Here is a 21,445-nt window from a genome sequence, read left to right on the forward strand (position 1 = left end):
GCTCGCTGCCCGCGGCACCGCGTCGCACCGCTCCCGCCGCGGCCGGCGGAGGCAGGCCGGGTTCCGCCCGCGCCAGCCCGGGGAGGGGGGCGCCGAGTGGGGCCGCGCCTCGCCCCTCCGCCCCCAGCACGGCTGCAGGGAGGAGGCAGGAAGGCCGCTCCGAGAGGCCCGTCTCGCGCCGCCCCTGCCCGGGCCCGGCGCCGGAGCGCGGGGGGGAGACGCGCGAGCTCCCAAGTCCCGCCGGCCCCGCTCCCGGCCCGCGCCGCCCGCCCCCTCCGGGGCTCGCTCCCGGCGCGCGGTTCGCGTCTCGCGCTGCAGCTGCGGGAACTGCAGGCTGTTTGTTCCCAGTGGGGAAAGGGAGGGAAGGTGGGAGGGAAGCCCGGGCGGGCCGAGGCGGGGCGGGGAGGTGGCACCTGTGGGCCCGGCGCCGGGAAAGAAGCCCTTCGTGCGGGGTCGCGTTACCCGGGCGGCTCTACTCGAAGTTGATTTTTCACGGTGCCCACAACCCACGTTTCTCCGGCGTCGCCATCCCTCCCTTCTGGGGAAAGCGAAGGGAGGAAGCGGGGAGGAGGGCTCAGGCCGCAGCCCCACAGCTTGTCCGTCCAGGACTTGGGGTTCCGGTCGAGGACACCCCCCTCCCCAATGTCAGAACCGGAGTTGCGTGGACCCTGGAAGAGAGACCTTGAGAGGTCATGAAGTTAGTCATTTAGGTCGGCAGCTCAACTGTTTTGCTCAGCTATTTCATCCATTGGGCACTAGACCGTGTCGTGAGCTGGGAGAGAATTACAAAACCTGTAACAGGTTTACTGAAGATGCGGAAAACAATCAGCTGTAACACTACAGGGTGATAACAGTACTCTGATCAAAATGTTACGAGAACACTGGATGAGAAGTCATCCACGTTTGAAAGAAGCCTGGGGAAAAGATCTCACCATTTCCTGTCTGTAGCACTGTCCAGTAATAAACCACTGTTGCTTTTCGACAATTCCTTTAACAAATGTCCTTTTCTGAGCTCCAGGAATTTATGGGAGGTGGGATGGTGAAGCAATGAAAATACAGCTAGGGTGAATTCCAAGAAATAAAAAGTTTAAAAGGTGGTAGACTGAGATGAGGGCAGCAGTACACGGACCAGCGCAGGCTAAGGAGTTGAGTTTGCTAAGAGCCCTGGAGCAGTGAAGTTGGGTTTTAAATAATGGGGGTGGCACGTTTCCATTTGTGTTGTAGAAGGAAGATGTGGGAAATGAATTGTTCTGAGACAAGATGAGAGTCCTGGAAACCAGTCAGGAGCAAGCTTGTTGGGGTAGGCAGGCCAAGGAGAGGAGGGAGATGTCTGCACTAGCTATGGGAGGGGTTCAGAGGGTGGGCTCTGGCTGCTAGTTATATACCGTGTTTTCCCGAAAATAAGACCTAGCTGGACAATCAGCTCTAATGCCTTTTTTGGAGCAAAAATTAATATAAGACCCGGTCTTATTTTACTATAAGATAAGTAAACATTCTCGTAACATTTTGATCAGAGTACTGTTATCACCCTGTAGTGTTACAGTTGATTGTTTTCCGCATCTTCAGCAAACCTGTTACAGGTGTTGTAATTCTCTCCCAGCTCACTATACGGTCTAGTGCCCAATGGATGAAATAGCTGAGCAAAATAAGTATTATTTTACTATAAGACCGGGTCTTATATAATACCAGGTCTTATATTAATTTTTGTTCCAAAAGACACATTAGAGCTGATTGTCTGGCTAGGTCTTATTTTCGGGGAAACACGGTAATCTCAGGCAAGTTTGTTTCTTAGTTCTCTGTGTCTCAGTTTATCATATAAAATGCAGATAATAACAGGGTTGTTTTGAGGATTAAATGAGTTGATGGATGTAAAAACCTTATAGTAGTTTCTAGCGCACATTTTGGCTCAAATGTTAGCCATTGCTACCACAACGTCAGAACAAAATACCATTATTGGTGATGTTAACGTTGTGCCTTGGTTATATGAGTGTTGCCACTTGCTGAGATAGGAGGTGCAGCAGGATGTGAGCAGCGAAGGTTTAAAAATTCAGTTATACGAAGTAATCCATCTTTCATAGGTAACTTAACCCGTCCCGTGCCATCTGAACACATTCTGATCTGCCTCCTAACATGAAAAAAACGGATCCCCGTTGTCAGCATGGAGGGTAGGACACTATCAATTTGGAGAGAAATTCAACAAAAGGTCAGTCCTCTGAAAATGAAAGAATAGAAATAAACACAAGGTAGGTTAGGGGAGTGAGAAGTAAAAGTTATGAATGTAACCTGTGTCACCATCATTAGGCCAAGGCAGGCCCGGTCACATACTCAACAGCAGGTCTGCTATTAGAAGTATTTTTAGGCTCCTCTTGATAATGTGCATTTTAAACAAAAACCCTAAATGAGTCCAAATATATGGTGATGGAAAGAGAACTGACTCTGGCTGGTGAACACACAATGTGATATATAGATGATGTATTACAGAAATGTACACCTGAAACCTATGTAACTTTATTAAACATTGTCACCCCAATAAACTTTAATTAAAAAAAAAAAAAAAAAGCAAAACACAAAAAACCTAAATGAGTCTTCTCACACTCTGAAGCCTAAAGCTGTATACCAGCCACAGATCTACCCCTAGTAGGTCTGTGACTACAAACAAAGCACTTATTTTCAGTGAGGTTCTTTACTGGATATTTCTGAGACAGGTTTTATAATCATTGTCTTACTTGGTTCTTCCAACAACCTGGTAACTTGTTCCAGGACAACATCGGGCAGGTGATAGAATCAGGACTCGCCCATTGTGTGCGTCCATTTTTCCCTCTGTGATGGAAGGGTAACATGCATCACAGGGCTGTTAAATCTTGAATTGTAGATTCGAATTGAAAATGACATGATTGTATAAGAGCATCTTTTCATGTGGTTGTTAGTTTATTATATCCTTTTTTTGGAGCCTTTGCCTACTTCTGAATTAGATTATTTATCTTTTTACTATCAAGTTGTAAGACTTCTTTATATATTTTGGATATAAGTCCCTTATCAGATATAGGATTTGCAAATATTTTCTCCTATTTTGAAGCTTGTCTTTTTGAAGCTTGACGTTATTCTGGATAACGTCCTTTGGAGTACACATGTTCACAAATAATAAGCACAATAAGCAAAGCACAATAAAACGAGGTATGCCTATATATATTCAAAAGAAGCAGGGTCATGAGGTATTTGTACCCCCATGTTCATAGCAGCATTATTCACAAAAATCGTGAGGTGGAAGTAACAAAGTGAATGGATGTACAAAATGTGATATATACGTAAAATGGAATATTATTCAGTCTTAGAAAAGTTCTGACACATGCTACAACACGAATGAAACTTGAGGACATTTTACAGAGTGGACTATCCATACAGTCAGAAAGTAGATTAGTGGTTGCCTAAGGCTGGTGGTGGTGGGTGGGGTGGAGGCAGGGAGGAAATGAGAGTAACTGCTAAAGTGTACAGGGTTTCTTTCTGAAGTGAAGGAAATGTTCTAAAATTGACTGATTGTGGTGATGGCTGCACAGCTTTGCGCATATATTAAAAAACATTGAATTGTACACTTTAAATGGTGAACTGTATGGTATGTGAATTATATCTCAATAAAGCAGTTACAAGCAAAATCTTATTTTCAGACTTTTTGGGTTTTTGTCTTGATCTAAAATCTTTGTTATTCATTTTTTATAGAATCCTTATCTAATGAAGAGCAAAATCAAAGTGCTCTTCTGGGTCATTTTAAAGGATAGCTACAAACAAAAGACCAGTATCAAACTGCTTTCCTTTCCACTCTCTTTTCTGCCAAAGATTCTACTTACTATTCTGCAAACTATGCTAGAAAGAGAAGCTGCTTTTCCTGTGGACCCAAGTGGCTACTGGAAGATGCAAATTGAATTCTTGACAGATCTTGTTTCTTTAGATGAACCCCTAGGAGAACAATCAAATACCTGTTTCTCCTGAGACCCAGGTAAAAGTTATCATTTGGTTAAAAAACAGAGGAGGGGATCATTAAACCTATTTCCTAGGGCTGTAGTGAGAATTAAATGAGGGCACTTATGTAAAATATCTGGCCCACATCCGTGCACAGAAACTCCAGCTCTCTGCCACTCTTTTCTATATTCTGTTTCCCTAAATTGTACCCAGAAGGAACTATATGTTGTATTTCCAAACCACTACCTCTAAAGACATTATGTTGGCAAAACTTACTGGTGTATCCCAGGTTATTTATGGAGGTCTCTTTGTCAGTCTGCAAGACGGAGCCAAAATTAAGGAAGAACACCACTTCTTCTAAGGAATAATAGCAACCTCTTTCAGCTTGTGTAATAAACTATGAAAAAGTTATGATAGATTATCCTATAGGAGGGAAAGAGAGAGAGAGATACTCTCCATACACCTGAACACACTCAATAATTTTCCAGAATTTCCTAAATGAACTGGGGGCATCAACTAGGGGAACTACTCAAGGAGGACACCTTGTCATCAGAGCTGCCCAAACCAGAAAGATCAATGGCTTCACACAGTGGATTTGTGGCCCCAGAAAGATGGGGGACATGTATGTGTCCATGAGATGTAAGGAAACATTAAGATTGGATAAGCATTGATTTTGCTTTGTCTTCTTCACCTTCAGTATTTTAAGCAATTTAATAGGCAATTATTCACTATTTGGTCAGCAAATATTTACCTACTCTATGGGAGGCATTCAGCAAAATTCAATGTGACATCGTGTCTATCCCTACCGATTTTATGGTCTAAGGGAAGATAGACAAAGTCTATAGGCAATTACAGTAGTGTGATGAGAGCTACCATAGACAGGGTTGAGGTCAGGATGCTATAGGGGTGTAGAATATGTGTGTGTGTGTGTGTGTGTGTGTGTGTGTGTGTGTGTGTGTGTGTTTGGGTGGAGGGCGGAGATCAAGAAAGTTTTCTCGGGGAAATAGTTTCTGAACTGAGACCTGAAGAATGAGTAGAAGTGAGGGAGATGAAGTGGAAGAAGAAAGTAGTGTGATTGGCAGAGGGTCATGTGCAAAGGCCCAGAGGTAAGAAAGAATATGACTTTTATTCCAGGAACTGGAATTAGTTCAGGATGGCTGGAGAGTTTAAGATAGGGCAAGAGTTAAGACTAGAGCGATAAATGGGGGCCACACAAGAGTTGGGGGCAGCTTTTGAAAACTTTTCCTGACCTGGGTTTTGGTAGCTATGGAGGTATATACACCTTTCAGGTCTCTAGCTGTGGGGAGCAAAGATGGCTGACAGCCTCCAGCTGCCACACCCTAAGATCTGCTATAGCATTCATGTCAACACCATGCTCTCCCAAGGATGCACCTAGATAATACCTGAGCATGGCAGAGCTGCGAGAGCCAGGCCATTCCCACCCAGCATGAGTCTCCTATAATGGACAATCTTTGCTCTGGGACTTCTGCAGGACATGATCTGGATCGGCTGCATTCTTACCCACAGAGCTGCCTGGAGCATGAAGGTGACCCTCAGCCAATGCTATAGAAGATAGTAAATGATGTTCTGTGACCGTTTGGTCTGTGGATTGTTTGGAGAGCAGAATATACCAGCTTGTCAGCATTGTTGAATAATTATTGCCTTGGTGGACGCTTGGGGATTTCAACAATTAAGGCTGGTCATGGAACTGCAATATGCCTACATGATCAGCTCACTCGAAGAGATCCTCACCATAAGTCAATTTTGGACTTCCTGGTACAGAGGCCAGTGATTGTTTGAAACCTGGAGACAAAGTGCATCCATCCTGTGCAATCCAGCAGTGAGAGGACAAAGAAGCCTGTGCCTGAGGTCTCTAACACCCTTTGTTGTGTAACTGCTCCTGCTGTTACTACTATGTATCCTTTGCCCGTTAAACACTGTTCTGTGCTGAGTGGACCCTAATGTAAACTATGGATTCAGAGTTGCAATAATGTGTCACTGTAGGTTCATCAATGGTAACAAATGTATCCATGTGGCATACATTGATTAAGGAGATGGCCAGGTCCCTAGGAGGAAGGTGGCAACACTGACAATTGTACCCAGTAAAGATCCTGGTTATTCCTCCAAGGGACCTATTTATTCAGGTGACTGTACACTGAAGAAAGGAGAACATCTAGACATTTTAAGGATTGAACACAGGATCTGGATCTGAGTTGACATTTATAGTCATAGGCCTGAAGTCATAAAAAAAACCCTCTAAAGTTGGGGTGTATGGGGTGGAGGTAGGATGTAATAAAAGGATTTCTGATTGAAGTGTGGCTTACAGTTGGTACAGTTGGACAACGCACTTGGTGGGCATCTCTCCAGGCTCTGAGGGTAGAACTTGGCAGTTGGAGTAAGGTCCCTCTTTGGTTCTTGGCCTGTGGGATAAGAGCTAGTGTCATGGGGAAGCTTAACAGAGTAAGTGGAAGCCTGTGAAACTTCCCTTTGCTTCCTCCCACAAAACACAAATAACAAACAGTCCAATCCTGGGGGTGGAGAGAGGGGATGGTGAAGATTAGTGCCATTATTGAAGATCAAAACTATGTCACCTCTCGGATTTGCTTTTCACAAATATGGACAAGTTTTTCAGTACTTGTAAAATCATTCAGCCATCCCTTCAACATTTGTGTTTTTTCATGTTCAACAACTTGATTCAAATAAAGTTACCTCACCATGTAAAGGGAAAAGTCAGTGCAGTCGTTTTAAACCATGACGTTATCTTGATTTCACCACTGGCCGCCTTTCTCAGTTCTAGTTTTTCCTTGGACATGTCAACAATAGTTCTTTATGTCACCCGGATCTGGGTCTGAAGTTACAGCCTTCCTCACAAACGCAATATAGTCAATTTCATGTTCACCCCAAATATCATCAGACTGAGCCTTGTAATGAATTTATGTTAAGTAACATCTTTTGGGGAAACCTGTTCCATGGGAATTTCTAATTCAGCTTTTAAAGGCCTCTGTGCTGCCCTTCCTACGCCAGTTGCATTATGTTCTGCAAGTTCTTCTAGAAGACCGAATGGATAACTACAAGTATTGGTTAAACAACCCAGAAAGGAAATTTTAGCCTCTCACCTCTGCTGTAGTAGTAGCTTATTTTCTGAGTAAGATGACACTTAAGGTTCGATGCAATAGTCTTTTCTCAATGTTGTCATTCAACTGATAATTCGTTTTGGTTCTAGGTCCAATTTTATTGTTATTTTCATCAATAAGCATACACTTCCCCTCCAGAAACTAAATCCATTGTTCATCAAAGTTGTCAGTATTTATTTCAGGCATGTTAACATGAGTCTGTCCTGTCCTAAATATTCTTGGCCCGGCTGCAGCCGAGGGTTCCATGTCTGCATCAGACAGCGAGAACCAAACAAACACTGTGGTGCTTCAAACATGTCTCCTCTGGAGCCTGCCCAAGATTTTCTTTCTCACACTTTGCCACAGTTGATGGGTTCAAGGATGGGAAGCTACATCAATGAGTCTCTCCTGTAGAGATTGTGGAATGGGATCCAAACGACTGGATTTAGTCACTTTTCAAGTGGCTACACAATCAGGCACAAAATTGTCTTTTCCTCTGCCTGTTTTCTGTCCTGTGGTTAGAAAAAGCAGAAAAAACCAGTCCACAGGAAGAGAAAGGGGTGGACGCACAGGAGGCTTGGACAGAGGAGAGGGAGAAAGCCCCAGCAATGTTCCCAGGCCTCGTTCCATTTCTCCTTCTTGAGGCCTGGCTGCATTCCTGCCCCGGGGTCATTTGCAACTTGAGGCCTCACTAACCTATATTTCCATGCTGTAGTTAAACTCAGCGGCGTATGTGCCAAAGCTGGGAGGCAAAGAGGAAAGTGAGAACACCTTAGTTTACTTAGGGGGTGGGATCGTGGGTGAATGTTGGCCTTTAATTTCTACAAATAGTTGTACCACAATCAATTTCAAGATTTTTTCAGTTGAAGCATAACATATATTTAGTAAAGTGCACAAGTCTTAAATATATAACATTTTGACACTTAAAAAAAATCAACTTTATTGAGGTCAAAGTTATACATAGTAAAAGGCACCATTTTAAGCGTACAGTTGGATGAATTTTGACCTCTGTGTATCCATCACCACATTTAAGATACACAACATTTTCATCACCAAAAAGTTTCCGTTGTTCTCCTCTGCAATCCATCCCACCCTCTCTCAGTGCTAGGCAACCACTAACATGCTTTCTGTCACTTTGTAGTAGTTCTATGTGTTCTAGAACTTTGTACAGAAAGATCCATATAGAAGTATATGTACTTTTTTGGGGTCTGGATTCTTTAGCTTAGCAATGTTTTTGGAATTCATCCCCATGTTGCATGTATCAGTAGTTTGCTCCTTTTTATTGTTGAGTAGCATGTCAATGTGTGAACATACCACAGTTTGCTTATCTACTTGCTGGTAGTGGCACATTTGGACTGTTTCCAGTTTGGGGGTATTATGAATAAAGCTACCACGAACATGTGTGTACAAGTCTTTTTGGGGTCATGCATGTTCATTTCCATTGGGTAAATACCTAGGAGTGAAATGTCTGGGTCATATGGTAGGTACATTTTTAACTTTATAAGAACCTCCCAAATCACAATCCAACCTGATTGTGACATTTGACATTCCTACCAGCAATGAATGAGATTTCCAGTTGCTCAGTATCTTTGTCAGCACGTGGTATTATCAGTTTTATGGGTTTTTTTGTTTTGTTTTGTTTTTTGCCATTGCGATAAGTGTGGAGTGGTATTGATTTTTGGATTCCTTTGTGGTCAAAGAACATAGTCTTATAGTGTTTTAGTCCTTTTAAATGTGAGACTTATTTTATGCCCAGGATATGGATTATCTTGGTGAATGTTACTTTTGCACTTGAAATGAATGTGTATTTTGCAATTGTTGGGTGCAGTGCTCTGTAATATCAACTAGGTCAAGATGATTGATAATGTTCAAATCTCTGTCTGTTGATTTTCTTTCTACCCGTTCTACCAATTACTGAGAGAGGATTGTTGAAATTTGCACTTGTAATTGTGGACATGTCTATTTCTCTTTTCAGTTCTGTCAGTTTTTGCTTCCTGTAAGTTGACTCTCTATTATTAGGTATACACATACTTAGGACTCTTTTTGATGAATTGCCCCCTTTCTGACTATGAAATGTTTTTTTCGGTATCTCTGGTACTATTCCTTATTCTGAAGTTTACTTTGTCTGATATTAATTTAGATTGCTTATTATTAGTGTTTGCATAGTACAGTAGCCCCCTTATCTGTTTTTTTTTTCAAGATACATTTGAAGACTCCCAGTGGATGCCTGAAACTGCAGACAGTATTAAACCCTATACATATTATGTTTTTTAATTCCCTATACAGACATACATTTTCACTTAAAGTAAAATAAAGCACTTTATGGCTTCTCTGTGGAATACCCAAATTGCCAGCATCACTACTCTTGCCCTTTGGGGCCATTATGAAGTAAAATGAGGGTAACTTGAACACAAGCATTGCAATACCTCGACAGTTGATCAGGTAACAACCCACATGGCTACTAAGAGGCTTACACTGGACAAAGGGATGATTCACATCCCAGGAAGGATGGGGCAGGACGGCACAAGATTTTATGCTACTCAGAACAACGGACAATTTAAAACTTTTAAATTGTTTATTTCTAGAATTTTCCATTTAATATTTTCAGACTATGATTGACCACAGGTAACTGCAGAAAACAAAGCTGTGGATAGGGGGATACTATTGTATATCATCTTCTCATCCATTTATTCTTAATCTGTCTGTGTCTTTAAAGTACATTTCTTTAGACAGCATATAGTTTGGTCTTGCTTTTTTAATCCATCTGACAATCTTTCCCTTTCGCTGAAATGTTTAAATCATTTATATTTAACATAATTGCCAGCATGGTTGAATTTCAGTCTGCCACTTGTTTGTTGTTTTCTATTGGTCTCATTTATTCTATTTGTTTTTCTTTTCTTTTTTGTTACCTTCTTTTGCTTAGTTTTTTTAGGATTCCATTTTTTCCTTCTCTACTGCTTATTCTATACCTCTTTGTTATTTCGTTTTCTCTGATTGGTTAGAACTTGCCATAGTCTGAATGTTTGTCTGCCCCAGATTCTAATGTTGAAATCGAATCCCCAGTGGGATGGTGTTTGGAGCTGGAGCCATCATGAATGGGATTGCTGCTCTAATAAAGGAGGCCCGAGAGTTCCATTGCCCGTTCTACCATGTGAGGACACAGAGAGGAGACAGCCATCTATGAACCAAGAAGCAGGCCTTCACCAGACACCAAATCTGCTGGCACCTTGATTTTGGACTTCTCAGCCTCCAGAACTGTGAAAACTTAATTTCTGTTCTTTGTAAGCCACCGGTCTATGGTATTTTGTTACAGCAGCATGGACGGACTAACAACAGAACTCAAACATCTTTCTGCACAGGGTGAGCTCTGGGCATTGTCCAACTTACATTTCCCGGTGGCTGCTTTTTGCCTAGCTTTGTGGAGTTTCACCTGCGGTATGTAGATGCACACACCTTAGTCTTCGGCAGGAGTCAAAGGGATCCCTATGCAGATTTCTTGCGCTCTTTCTCTGGGCTCCTTTCTCTCTGTTACTCTGCCTTGCAAACTCCAGCCACCCATACCTCCTGACACCAATCTCTGTCCTTCAGCTCAGTGAAACTGCCACTCTGCTTAGGTTCTCTCTTCTTTCACCATCGTAACTTGGGAAGTATCTCCAGGCAGAAAGCCTAGGTGTCCTGGGGCTCATTTAATCCCTTTCTCTTCTCAAGGATCACAGTTTTACAAAGTCTAAGAACATTTGTTTCCTATGTTTTGCTCAATTTCCTTATAGCCAGACAGCATGCCTGATGGCTATTACTGTCATGGCTGGAAACAGAAGTCCGCTCAATAATTAAAATCGTAACATTTCAGATCCTAGCATGCTCTGTTGATATCGGCCTTCCTTCCTTGAGCTTTTTAGTACTCATCTTTTTTAAACACTTGATTAGTGAATAAAACAAAAAAAGACAACTCATGTAAACACTACCTGGTTTTCTTTGAGATTACCTTTTTCAAAATGTGTCAGATCTCTATTTTACTTTTCGGTAATCATATTCATCCTTGAATAAATAGTGACGATATCCATTATTCAATGTAGCCAAGATAGATACACCTGCTTTCAGAGCAGCAGCTAAGCCAGTCAGTCTCAGTTTATTGACATAGTAAAAAGATGATCTTCCATCAGTACTTCTTTGTAATTCAGTGCTGAGGCTTTGAAGTGGATCTTTCCAGTAGAAATAAGTAAAATTATATTGGGACACATTTGATTCTCAAAGTATGAGACCCCTTCTCTCTTTCTCCATGCAGGCTTAGGGGCTCTGCTCCTCCAGGTAACCTCCCACCTGACCTCTCCAGAAGAGGAGCCAAATTTCTGATGTAGTACCTCAGGGCTTCCAAGAGCACAAACGCAGAAGCTACCTGGCTTCTCGAGGTTCATGCCTGGAAATGGCCCAGTGATCACTTCTGCCACATTCTACTGGTTAAATTGAGCTACGGGTCAACTTAGATGCAGGATGAAGGGACTATCCGTATTGGGAGGCATGGTTCATTGGGGGCCATCAATGGAACAAAATACCAGTCACCTTGGACATGTGACTTTACCTCTATGTGCCTAGTTTCCTTACGCTAAATCATAATTATAATTTAACCCACCTCATTGGATCATAATGAAAGTAGAAAAATAAGATACTTAAGGCATTTGACACAGTACCTGCCTTATACCTACTATAAATGGTGGCTGATTGTATTATTCAACATACAAGCCTCTTCTGTGGTCTCATCTGTTTCAGGTAACTGCCTGCCACTCTTGCCCACTCAATAAATACTACTGAGGGGAGGACAGTCATTTTGGATCCAGGGGATGCTGGCAATATGTAACAGAAGTTTTCATGTTTCACGAGCTAATTCACACTTTACATTAAATACACTTCCATCCATCATCTCATTATTCTCACCACTTCACAGATGAAGCAAGGGCGGCTCAGAAAGATTTAGTAACTTGCCCAAGATCACATCCATTTTCATTCACAGAACATTTGTTGAGCATCAACTAAGTGCAAGGCACTGACAGTGGAAAAGTGCCTGCCTGCCAGAGGTTTTCAGTCCAGTGACGGAGATATAAGCAAACAGGCAGAATGTGATAAACATAGGATGCAATGGGTACCGTGCAGGGTAGGGGGTGTACCTGGGGTCAGGAAAAGCTTCTGGATGGAATGATGCTTGAGCTGGGATTTAAAGGATGATTTAGCTAATCAATACATGTGGGACGTGCACTGCAGGCTCAGAGAAAGAGATATGAAATGCCACAGCTCGAAAGTGCTGAGTCTAAGAGGCCAAATCAGGCCTTTTGATCTCTAGTTTGTACCTGGTTAGTACCCAAAATGGCCAATTTTGGGAAAAAGAGTCCAAGTCGTGTGAAAATGAGTGCCATAATCTAGACATGATTCTGTTTTGCCACATACGCATAAGCAACAATGGGGGGAAGAGAGAGAGAACCTAATTCATCGCAAAGCTGGCTGATTTTAAAATGGTCTCCTTAGTTTTTAATGAGCTTCAAGCAACCTACGTCCCTGTTAACTCATTCATTCACTCATTCAGTCAGTCAGTCGACATTTCCTCAGTCCTGTCACTTACTTGCTGGGAGCTGACAGTGTAAAGTTTGGTCAGGTGATACCTGCTGCCCTCAAGAATCAGAGAACAGGATAAAGGGCATCTGCGCCTGAGGCAGACCAACACTTCAGAGTCCCCAAAACATGGGCATTTCCATGAAACCAAAAACATTATAAACAAGAAAGAGTTCAGGAGACTGTACCTGGATAAACCTGAAAGGATACTATAATTTGAAGGTAGTGGCTTTTAACACATTCCTTCCAGAAAAGTAAATTGCAAAATTGTACATATAGTAGGTTTACAACCAAAACATCTTAAATAGAAAAAAGATTAGAAAGAAATATACCAAAAATGTTAATAGTAGTTAGCTTTGGTTATTAGATTATTATTTGGTAATTTTTTTTTTCTGGCCTGCTTGAATTTAGGACTTAGACTATTTTACAAGCCTGTGGCAATTGTTATTTTGCATTTATATAATAACGAGTAGTTAAGATTTACACAATACCAACTACACACCAGTCATTAGTTAATACTACCTACATTTTTCTCAGTTAATCCTCACACTTTTTGAATGAGGCACCATTATTCTCCTCACTTTGCTGATGTTCCAAGAGTTTAAGAAACTTCCCTGGGTCACACAGCTAGCCAGTGGCTGTCAGGCAGTTTCTGCTCATTACAGAGTGATTGTGACAACTCCAATTTCTCACAGAGGTCTTCAGTTAAGCTCCTACATGGTGCCCACTTATTAATTAAAAAATATGAAAACTGCTAACATTGAAAAGATGGCACAGGGATTATATTAGTCACTCTCAAGCTCATACGTGATTTGGTTTGAGTAGAACACTTTGCATTTTTCAAATTAAACACACTTAGTCACATACCAAATGATATTGCGTTGATGGTTGATAATGTACTTGTCTCTGGAACACACTAATAGGAATTAGTTGGCCAGAATTCACTGCCGGGGATCTATCACTGAGAATTCACCCACCATGATGTCATTAAGTCTCTTACACTTTCTGTGGACAAATAAATCCTCTGTAAATTTCAAGACCCAACTCCTGTATTTCATGGTCCCTTCCAGAATCACTCAAGCAACTGGGCCGATTTTCCATTCTCCACGCTCCAAAGACACAATAGTCCTAACCCAACAATTCGCTTCCCCATTCAGCTAATTTGCTAGTTGAATATTCATTATGTGCATCTGATATGCAGGACAGAGTGCTCTCCAATTGTTTTTTGAGACCTTGTAACCTTGTACTTTTTGAGACCTTGCAACCTTGTACTTTGGTTGCAAGTGTTCTTGGACTTATTGTGTCACCTGCCTCAGCAAACACAGAGCAGGTATCTGACAGCTACTATTTGTGCATCCCCAGGCTGCCGCGCGCGGTCCTGGAACTTGTTCCTTCTCCTACGACCTCAGTTATTTAATTCTAATCCTTCCCCTGGGCCTTTGTGCTCAGCAAGCCATATTACATCTCTATTAGTCATCAGCAGTTTTAACTTCTCCAAGTTCTTTAGCACTTCCTCTTAATTCCTTCCTGTATCATTCTAATTCCTCTTATAAAGCATAATTTCCTCCCAAACTATGTATATGGATTTTTGTCTATATTTAACTCTTGGCTTTTTATGCACCTCTTCTCCTCTGCCCACAGGGTCTATTGTATGTACTCTACACGTTGCTGTTTCTTTGGGGGAAAACACACACACACACACACACACACACACACACACACACACAGAGTCACTGAAATTTCCCTCCTTATGATATCTTTCTAAGTAACAGGAATGACTTGAAACAATAAAGAAATGGCCTGGAACAATAAAGAAATGGTATTGTCCCAGGTAATGAGCCTCTTAGAGGAAGGTGGCTTCAGGCAGGTGGCTGTGGAGTTTGGGGAGGTGATCAGGAACCTGGGTCCCTTCTCTCTCCTCACCTTGCCTTCCTCAGCACATCAACCTGTCCTTGAAAGAGCTCCTCTTATGGTGCCTGAAGGTCACAGCTTGTCTACACATCCAGATACCACGATGCCCAGAGGAAGGAACCACCTCTTCTACTTCTTATCAGTGAAGACTTCTTTTCCAAAAGCCCTCAGCAGACTTTTCCTCCTGCCTCTCGGGCCAGAACTGGGCTCTTTCCTAACTGATGTGCCAGCAAGAGGAATGGGAGCACCGGCGGTTAGACTGGCGGTGTCAGGTGCCCCATGCGTATGGAATTACCTGGGGAACTGGTCTGGGATGTGCACTGGGCATAGGGATTTTTTGTTTAAGTCTCTATAGGTGATTCTAATGTGTAGCCAATATTGAGAACGACTGGCTTAGACTCCTCAGGATTTACCCTGAGTCGGGGTGGGGGTGGGGGGAAATAGGGGAGGGGTGGATACCAGAAAAAAAATGGGGCCAGGAAGCAGGGGAATGATTGTTGGGCTGGCAAAAAAATAGCGTCTACGTCACCCATTCGTTGCCATTGAAAGCAAAGTATGTCCATTCATTCTTTCATTGATTCCTTTCCTCTTCCAACCAACATTTATTGGGCTCCCATATGCTCAGGAAATGAGAACTCAAAGGACACTGCTAGGGAATGAGAAAAAGTTACAGGTCAGATACAACAGAAAAAGTACACCTCCACCGGGAGGATATGATCTCAAGGCACAGAGCTGGACTGGGGAAGAGTGGGCTGGATTTCAGCCCCCATTCACCCCGTTGGTGGGCATCCTTGGGCAGTGTATTTATAATCGTACAAGGAGGCCTGAAGAATACAATGATAAACAGGACCTCAGTTTAAAAGAGGGAAACACACAGGTAACCATACCAACTGCCTTTGAGAGTTTATCAAGATTATCAAGGGTGGCCAAACATTTTGAAAACATTTTGAAGGTTGCCAGATGGGAGGGGTGTTGGGGGTATGGGTGAAAAAAGGGGAAGGGATTAAGAAGTACATATTTGTTGTTACAAAGTAGTCATGGGGATGTAGGGCATAGCATAAGGAATATAGTCAATAATATTATAATAGCTGTATGGTGTGAGATGGGCACTAGATTTGTTGGGGTGCTGGAGGGGGGTTGGGGGCAGGGTGGAAAAGGTGAAGGGATTAAAAAGTACAAATTGGGGGTTGGGGGGCCGTTGGTTAGCTCAGTTGATTAGAGCGTGGTGCTCTTAACAACAAGGTTGCTGGTTCGATCCCCACATGGGCCAATGTGAGCTGTGTCCTCCACAACTAGATTGAAACAACTACTTAGCGCTTATGGGTCCCCGAAAAACACACTTAAAAAAAATAAAAGTTAAAAAAAAAAGTACAAATTGGTAGTTACAAAATAGTCATGGGGATGTAAAGTAAAGCATAGGGAATATAGTCAGTAATATGGTAATAACTATGTATAGTGCCAGGTGGGTACTAGACTAGTCGGTGGCGGGGGGGTCACTTCTTAAATTAGATAAATGTCTAACCACTATGCTGTACACCTGAAATTAATATAAAATAATATTGAATGTTAACTGTAATTGATAAATTTAAAAATGGGGGGAAAGGGGAAGAGGAATAAGAGGTCTAAATTTCCAGGTATAAAACAAAGCATGGGGAATATAGTCAATAATACTCTGATAGTGTGGTACGTTGTCAGATGGTTGCTGGACTTACCATGGTGATCACTTCTTTAGGTATATAAATGTTGAATAACTATGGTGTACACCTGAAACTAATACAATATTGTATGTTGGCTATATTTTAATAGAAATATTAAAAAAAAAGAAATAAAAGTTCTATTATTCGAATAAATGTTTATGCCTTTTGAGGATGCTTTTAATTCAAATGCTTAAAACAAACGCTTTACAACAAATGCTTTTAATTCAGTTAGTCCATCTTCTAACTAGGAGGGTGAATACGCATGCATACCCTTATATGCCATCCTGCATAGCACTTACTCAGTGATAAGATTATTTATCCTTAGAAACCTTTTTCTTTAAAAACAGAACCAACACAATTCTTCACAGTACTTTATTAATAACTTTCTTTCCTCTGTTCTAAGAGTACTATGCATGCATTTTTAACCTACGAGAGCAAGTCGTGCTGTGGAGCCTGAGCCAATAGGGGACTAAGGCAATAAGCAAGTGCCGGCTACTGCATAAGCTCTCAGCCAATGAGAGCTAGTGAGACAGACTGCTGTGTACCCTTGGCCAATGAGGACTAGTCTTCTACTGCATAACCTCTCAGCCAGTGAATATCCCTTGCATGCTCCTTGGTTGAATAAGTTCTGCCAAGGGTGAGGTTCATTCCTCTACAGCCTTACTTTCTGCCTCTATTTAGTTTCTGGCAAGTAGTTCTAACCCACAATGGCCTGCTTTAGAAGTAATAGGGCTAGACTTGTTTCAAGGTTGCAAAGGAAAAGTATCATGTTGGATTTCAACAGACTAAAGGGGCCTTCAAGGAAGCAGTCCAGAAAAGGAGAATAAATAGGTAAGTAAGGGTTAATGGGAGTCCTCTGACGTGATGAAGGAAATCATAAACATCACTGCAGTCAAGGGAACTGAGGGACAGGAAGAAATTATGGATGAAACACATCCATAACCTCAGGGGATTTGGAGAGAAAGGACGAGCAATTGGCAGTATCTGACACCTTGCACACACGCAGGATCCACCAGCAGGGACCACTCATAAACTTTGACAGGGATTGAGGAGCTAGGAAGGAAATCTGAAAAAAACACAGGTCACCAGCCACATAAGTGGAGCTCAGGCAGATTTTGGCTCCATCTATGTCAAATTGTTCTGTTTAGCAGTGATCTTACAAAGTAGAATTACTGGAAATGGCCAAACCAACACTGCCTGAATATTGCCAGTAACTGACCAACACTCATGGATGCTGTGGAAAGGATTTTTACATTGGTCGGGAGGTTGGACTAGATCCAGGGTTCTTAAACCTTTTAGGGTGGGGTGTCCCCTGAGAACCTGAAGAAAGGTAAGGACCCCTTTTTTCCTCTGAAAAGTTCACATGCCCATTGAATTGATTATGTATTGCTACATAATAAATCCCCCCCGTACCCCCAAAGAGCTTAGTGTATTATTCTCTCACAGTTTCTGTAAGTCAGGAATTTAGAAGCAGTTTAGCTGGGTGATTCTGGTTCATGAAGTTAAAGTCAAGATGTCGACCAGGGCTTCAGTCATCTAATGCAACTGGGGGTGACTCTGCCCCCACCCCCGGGACATTTAGCAATGTATGGAGACATTTTTGATTGTCATTTAAGGGGTGTATGTGCTATGGACATCTAGTGAGCAGAGGCCAGAGATGCTGTTAAATCTCCTACAGTGCGTAGGGCAGATAGACCCCCACAACAAAAATCATCCAGCCCCAAATGTTACTAGTGCTGAGGGGGAGAACCCCTGATCCCAAGGCCTGAGCGCGTTCGGAGGAGCCCCTCCTGAGATGGCTCGCTCATGCATTTGGTGAGGGCTGTTCATAACCTCACATTTCTTCCAGAGCAAACAGTCTAAGAAAGAGGGCAAGGAGGAAGCACAATGCTTTTTATGACCTGTTTGCTAAAATACAGCCGACACTGAAAGGGAGAGAAATCAGCTTCCACTGTTCAAGGGGAAAATTAGCAAAGAATTTGTAGACACATTTTAAAACCACCACATCCACACACCACACAATTTTACACATCAAAGTTGAGGTTTCACATGTACACTCCTGGTAGGAATATAAATTGGTACAGCCACTAAGGAAAACAGTATGGAGGTTCCTCAAAAAATGAAGAATAAAACTACCATACGACCCAACAATCCCTCTTCTGGGTAGCTACCTGAAAAATTTGAAAACATTTATTTGTAAAGATATGTGTATCCCAATGTTCATTGCAGCATTATTCACAGTAGTCAAGACATGGAAACAACCTAAGTGTCCTTCGATGGATGATTGAATAAAGATGTGGTACATACGCACAGTGGAATACTACTCAGGCATAAGATAAAATACCGTCATTTGTGACAATGTGGATGGATCTTAAGAGTATCATGCTAAGTGAAATAAGTCACATGAAAAAGGACAAGAGCCATATGATTTCACTCATATGTGGGATATAAAACAGAAAGCAACAAATGAACAAACAAGACAAACAATCTCATAGACACAGACAACAGAAGGGTGGTTACCAGAGGGGAAGGTGGAGGAGGATGAAGAGGATAAAAGGGGTCAAATATATGGTGACCAAAGACTAGACTTTGGGTGGTGAACACACAATACAATATACAGAGGATGTATTACAGAATTGTACACTTGCAACATATAACATACCATGTTTTCCCGAAAATAAGACCTAGCCAGACCATCAGCTCTAATATGTCTTTTGGAGCAAAAATTAATATAAGACCGCGTCTTATTTTAATATAAGACCGGGTCTTTATAATATAATAATATAATATAATATAATATAATATAATATAATATAATATAATATATGACATGACATGACATGACATGACATGACATGACATGACATGATATGATATAATACTGGGTCTTATATTAATTTTTGCTCCAAAAGACGCATTAGAGCTGATGGTCCGGCTAGGTCGTATTTTCAGGGAAATACAGTATTAACCAATGTCACCCCAATACATTTAATAATAAAAAACGCTGAGGTTTCACAGATCCCAGAGCCCCTCCATGCAATCTCTATGTTAAATACGCTGAAAGTCCCTTCCTGCTCCAACAGATACAATCTAATAAACTATGATAAGGAAATCTGCAAGGACACGGAAACACTGACAAAACAACAAAACCAAACCCTCAGGATTCCACCCGTCATAGTTCAAGCCCCTGCTTTCACACTCTATCCTTCCTTACCACCTTCTGGGTTTTCAACCCAAAGTCTTTGCAACTTACTGTGTTACTATATTTCATCCTGAAGCAACAGGGAGGTGCTGTGCCACTGCCATGTACGGATTGGGGGTTTGAGACTCCATTTCAAGAGGAAGACTGGCTGCAGTTTCGAGACCTCCCCACCGGGAGACAAAATCCAAGTAGGATGGTTGATCTTGCAAGTCAAGGTCGTTCTTAGTGTCTAGACAGAGAACACAAAGGACAGCCTGGGTAAGAGAGGTACTCAGATTCATTCACCGATTCCCTGCCACCTTAATTAATTCAGTTCATTAATTTATTTGCTTTCTGTTAAATATGAATAATTTCCAAGATGGTGGTTCCAAGAGGGTTGCTTGGAATAAGAAAGAACAGAATGTATTTAAATTTTCACCTGGACAATTGTCAAGACTTTCTACAAAATCATTTCTTGGTAATGATTTTGTTTTCAACCCTGAGAGGGAAGTGTTTACAGGCATCTGGATATAAAATGGCTTTCTCAATCCAGTGCTTTGATGGATCAGAGGGAAAAAATTAATATACTTGGTTAGCTGCCCTTGAAATGCTTCAGCTGAGCACTTGGGGCAAAATACCAACGCAGCGAAGGGTTTTTAAAACAGGGTCCAGGTTTTTTTCCTGGCCTGGAAATGCTGCCGATTTTACTCCTTGCTGCCCCTTTGATCACCTTTGGAACAAGCAGGGCTTTGAAGAGAATAGTCAGGCTGAGGAACCGCTGTCCACTTCCTTAGAGATCTGGGTTTTAATGGGAGGTTCTGGCCAAATGGCATCTGTGTGGCAGTGGGGCCTTCCTTCTCAGGCCCTCTCAGGATGGAAGTGGGCAGAGTTTGTGGCATGGACGCACTGTGGAAAACAAACAATGAGCCAACTCCTCGGGGAGCAGATACCACACACCACTCACTGGTCTCTCACACATGGGAAATCAAACCTTGGTGTCCTTACAGTGGGGGTCACCCACTGTTCCTGAACGGTGGACACCATTCGTCACCAAGCGTGAAAGCACAGAAGAGGCCCTGGGGGTTAACTGGACAGGCAGCACCCTAAAGGGGGCTAAGGAGGTTAAGTCAGCCTTCTCAGACTTCACTTAGGACCTGGGATTTTTAGTGTGAAAGGGGGTTTTGCTGAGGCTCCATCCTGGGCTTCCCACCGCGCAGGCCGAGCCCCTTGGTCAGGCCTGCCCCGCAGCCTTCTTCCCTCCGAGGGAGATGACCAGCCTTTGCCTGTGCTAAAATGGCTGAGTGGGCAGCAGATGACGGTCTTGGGGAGGAGGCGGCAGCAGAAAGCCATCCATAGGTGCCCATGTGCCCGGTCACAGTGCCTTCTGTCTTGGGCTGAGGGTACCCGGGGTCTGATGGACACTTCAAAATACAGTGTGCGGAAAGGAAACAGTCTGAGACACGTTCTCTGACCCTTAGAACGCTCCGCCAGCTTGGGGGTGGAAAAGGGGGTCAGTGTGTGGAAAGAGGGTGTTTTGTGAGGTTATCTCAGAAAACAGCTGTGCCAGGAGCCCATCCCCTTCAGCTACGAAGGGGCAGTGGATGGCTTGTCTCCTTGGAGGATTTCTCTGTAACCCCTCAGCTGGGGGCATGGAGGACCGAGGTCTGGCCCGCACCTGGGAAAGACACAGGACTGACCCCTTGGCAGGAGACTGCACTGGGACTGGCCACGCTCAGAGAGGTCAGGGCAAGGGACAGGTGGGTGACCAGGGGGTGTGCAGCGAGGGGTCCTCTTGGGTCCTGTGCAGTGGTATTGCCCGTGGGGTGGGGAAGTTTGGCAGCAGCAAATTGGAGGTGAATGCCTGAGTGCTAAGACCTGCACAGGTGATCAAAACAGACATACACCTGCCATGTTTGAGGGGTCTACTAGGGACACCCTGAAAAGCTGATGAAAGCACCCTAAGAAAGAGCCAGTGTCACATACTGGCC

At 42.8% G+C, this 21,445-nt stretch overlaps 1 pseudogene; it reads right to left on the reverse strand.

Annotated features, from left to right (window-relative positions):
• Positions 1-6,274: 6,274 nt before the first annotated feature.
• On the reverse strand, positions 6,275-7,357 carry LOC117018437 (isopentenyl-diphosphate Delta-isomerase 1-like; annotated as a pseudogene).
• Between the last annotated feature and the right edge of the window lie 14,088 nt (positions 7,358-21,445).

The sequence above is a fragment of the Rhinolophus ferrumequinum genome, chromosome 27 (genome assembly GCF_004115265.2).
Source record: "Rhinolophus ferrumequinum isolate MPI-CBG mRhiFer1 chromosome 27, mRhiFer1_v1.p, whole genome shotgun sequence".
In the NCBI taxonomy this organism is placed as follows: Eukaryota; Metazoa; Chordata; class Mammalia; order Chiroptera; family Rhinolophidae; genus Rhinolophus; species Rhinolophus ferrumequinum.